Here is a 3,569-nt window from a genome sequence, read left to right as displayed (position 1 = left end):
TGTTAGCCAGGATGGTCTCGATCTCCTGACCTCGTGATCCACCCATCTCGGCCTCCCAAAGTGCTGGGATTACAGGCTTGAGCCACCGCGCCCGGCCAACCAGGCTGGTCTTAAACTCCTGACCTCAAGTGATCCGCCCACCTCAGTCTCCCAAAGTGCTGGGATTACACGCGTGAGCTACCACACCCAGTGGCACATCAGTTTTGCGGTGCACACAACTCAAATGCACAACGCATAAAGGCTACAAATGAGTAGACGGCCGGGTGCCCTTCCTCCTTCCTGCATTCTCTCCTTGGTGATTTCACCCGTTGCATGGTTGTAATTACCAATTATATACTCACAACTGCCCAAACTGTACCTCCAACTTAGACCTCCCTTCTGACCTCCAGACTCATACAACCAACTATCCACTTGCCATTACCACCTGGATGTCCAGTAAGACATCTCAAGCTTAACATGTCCAAAACCGAATTCCTATCTCTCCCTCAAAAGCTGCTCATCTCAGATAATGGCAACTCTCATTGTTCTTTTTACTCAGACCGAAAAACCTGGGGTCATCCCTTGACTCTTCTTTCACAAGTTTTTAAAATTTAAAATATTTCTTTTTTAGAGACAGTGTCTTGGTCTGTTGCCTAGAATGGAGTGCAGTGGTACAATCACAGCTCATGGATGCCTTGAACTCCTGGCCTCAAGCCATCTTCCTGCCTTGGTCTCCCAAAGTTCTGGGTTTACAGGCATGAACCACTTCACTGGGTCTTTATTTTATTGTTTTTAAATTACAGAGGCAGGGTCTCGCTTTGTTGCCCAGGTTGGAGTGTAGTGGTGCCATGATAGCTCACTGCAGCCTTGAACACCTGGCCTCAAGCAATCCTCTCACCTTAGCCTCCGAAGTATCCAGGACACATCTGGCTAATTAAAAATATTTATTTATTTGTAGAAACGAAGTCTTGCTTTGTTGCCCAGGCTGAGGTATAACTTGAGCTCAAGAGTTCGGGGCTGCAGAGTTGTGGCACTGTGCTCCAGCCTGGGTGACAAAGGAATACCTTGTCTCTTAAAAAATAAAGCGTGAAGCTAGAAATCAGACGCTTCATTACTAACTCACATTGTCTACAATCACAGTGACTTTTTAAAAGCTATCTAGACTATTTATCTCAAGAAGCCCATCAAGCAAAATTTCATGGTCTATCATAAACAGAAGGCCCTTGTTCTGTGTCCATTTTCCCTCCTCCTTTATGCCAACCTCCCAAAGCTTATATGCCCTTATGAAAGGGCCCCAAGTCCATTCTGTAACAAGATGAGGCATAAAAAAAATCAAATTACCATAGATTCTAAAAGCAGAACAGCACTTACCAGCTTGTGCTAAAATGCTTCACACTCAGCCCGTACCTGAAAATCCCTAGGCGGCCGGGCACGGTGGCTCACGCCTGTAATCCCAGCAGGAGGCTGAGGCGGGTAGATCACGAGGTCAGGAGATCGAGACCATCCTGGCTAACACGGATGTGTTAACTTTAGTGCTAATATTTTGTAAACACGGTTCATATTTATGAAATTAAGGCTTTGATTAGTCTTTAAAAAATTAAAAAATTAAAATAAAAAAAAGAAACCATTGTTGGTGGAGTATTTAGCAGTGGAATTAAGACATCAGGAAGCAACCCAAAGCATGAAAAGGGAAACTGTAAGGCACGGAAAAAAATGCATCAGAATTATTTCCCAAAATGTGTTCAAAAGCACTATAACTAAGGCGGGGCGTGGTGACTCACGCCTGTAATCCCAACACTTTGGGAGGCCGAGGCGGGTGGATCACCTGAAGTCAGGAGTTCAAGACCAACCTGACCAACATGGCGAAACCCCGTCTCTACTAAAAATACAAAAATTAGCCGGGCGCAGTGGCGGGTGCCTGTGATCCCAGCTACTCAGGAGGCTGAGACATGAGAATAGCGTGAACCCTGGAGGCGGAGGTTGCAGTGAGCCGAGATAGCACCACTGCACTCCAGCCTGGGCAACAGAGCGAGACTCCGTCTCAAAAACAAAACAAAACAAAACAAAACAAAAAACAACAACAAAAGCATTATAACCAATACTTTGAATAAAGGATTCTTTGGTCAAATAAGTCTGTATGTAGCCAGCATATATCACTGGAGTGCCCAAGTTTAGGACTACTTAAAAATTGAGCCAGGGGAGGTGCAATGCTATCTCACCTCCTAAAACAAAGGCCCAAGCACCAAAGGCTAAAATAAACAAGAAATAATGAGGTAGCTATGCTGGAGAGCATTCTTTAGAATATTTAAAAGGAGTGGCCAGGTGTGGTGGCTAACGGCAGTAATCCCAGCACTTCCGGAGACCAAGGCAAGCAGATCACTTGAGGCCAGGAGTTGAGACCAGCCTGGCCAACATGGTGAACTGGGGCCATGCATAGTTCCTTGATCATCATATAAACTCTAGAAACAGCCTCACTAAAGATGGGACTCTGTGGGGTAGGAATAATGGTTCCTTTCAGTTTCTGGTTCTTTAGGGCCACATGTTAAACCTAAGAAAATTTAGTTACCGGGCTGGGCGCGGTGGCTCATGCCTGTAATCCCAGCACTTTGGGAGGCCAAGGCAGGCAGATCACCTGAGGTTGAGAGTTCAAGACTAGCCTAACCAACATGGAGAAACCCCGTCTCTCCTAAAAATACAAAATTAGCCAGGCATGGTGGGTCATGCCTGTAATCTCAGCTAATTGGCAGGCTGACGCAGGAGATTCGCTTGAACCTGGGAGGCGGTGGTTGCTGTGAGCCAAGATCGCATCATTGCATTCCAGCCTGGGCAACAAGAGTGAAACTCCGTCTCAAAAAAAGAAAAAAAGAAGAAGAAAACATAGTTACCATAAAATTACAAGTTACTGTCTCTACTAAAAATACAAAAATTAGTTGGGAGTGGTGGGGGGCACCTGTAATCCCAGCTACTTGGGAGGCTGAGGCAGGGAATCACTCGAAGCTGGGAGGTGGAGGTTGTAGTGAGCCAAGACCGTGTCACTACACTCCAACCTGGGCAACAGAGAAGACCTCCTCAGTGGTAGATTCACTTTACATAACTGTTAGAAAATTTCATACTCTATCCAGAGGAGGGCACCCTAAGACGAGGAAAGAAACCGGTGTTTGGGCTGCTCAGCTTCTGTGATCTGGCCTGTGAAAACATGGCAAGTCAGCAGGGAGTCATGCAGCACCCGCTGGCATCACACAGGGAGCGTCATGTGGTAACGTAGCATTCATGTGGGATACACTCTGAGAACTCGGTGAATCCAAATTCACAGATGCCACTGGATCACATGACTGCCTCTGCAAATTACAGGAAAAAAAGTTTCCTTGGATGTTGCTGCTGGGCAGTTGGCTGGGTAAGCTCATTAGCTAAGCGATCTATTCTAGGCACATCAGTTTTGTGGGTTATTTTTGTTTTGAGATGGAGTCTCGCTCTGTCGCCCGGGCTGGAGTGCAGTGGCATGATCTCAGCTCACTGCAACCTCTGCCTCCCGAGTTCAAGCGATTTTCATGCCTCAGCCTGCTGAGTAACTGGGATTACAGGTGCGTGCC

The 3,569-nt window shown here is 46.5% G+C and overlaps 1 protein-coding gene across 3 annotated transcripts in view; it reads right to left on the bottom strand.

The window, feature by feature from the left end:
- Nucleotides 1-3,569, bottom strand: part of ZSCAN21 (zinc finger and SCAN domain containing 21) — a 24,680-nt gene that overhangs the window by 14,652 nt on the left and 6,459 nt on the right. For 2 of the 3 annotated variants that reach the window (XM_011943867.1, XM_011943868.1), the window contains exons 2-3: nucleotides 2,570-2,665; nucleotides 1,387-1,424 (exon numbers count right to left, since the gene is read on the bottom strand). The exons of the other annotated variant lie outside the window; for it this stretch is intronic. The gene's annotated coding sequence lies outside the window, so the exon portion shown is untranslated. The remainder of the gene's footprint in view (nucleotides 1-1,386; nucleotides 1,425-2,569; nucleotides 2,666-3,569) is intronic. 3 annotated transcript variants of the gene reach the window in all.

This window comes from Colobus angolensis, unplaced genomic scaffold, assembly GCF_000951035.1.
Source record: "Colobus angolensis palliatus isolate OR3802 unplaced genomic scaffold, Cang.pa_1.0 Scaffold222, whole genome shotgun sequence".
Lineage (NCBI taxonomy): Eukaryota > Metazoa > Chordata > Mammalia > Primates > Cercopithecidae > Colobus > Colobus angolensis.
This window is presented reverse-complemented; position numbering and strand designations above follow the sequence as displayed.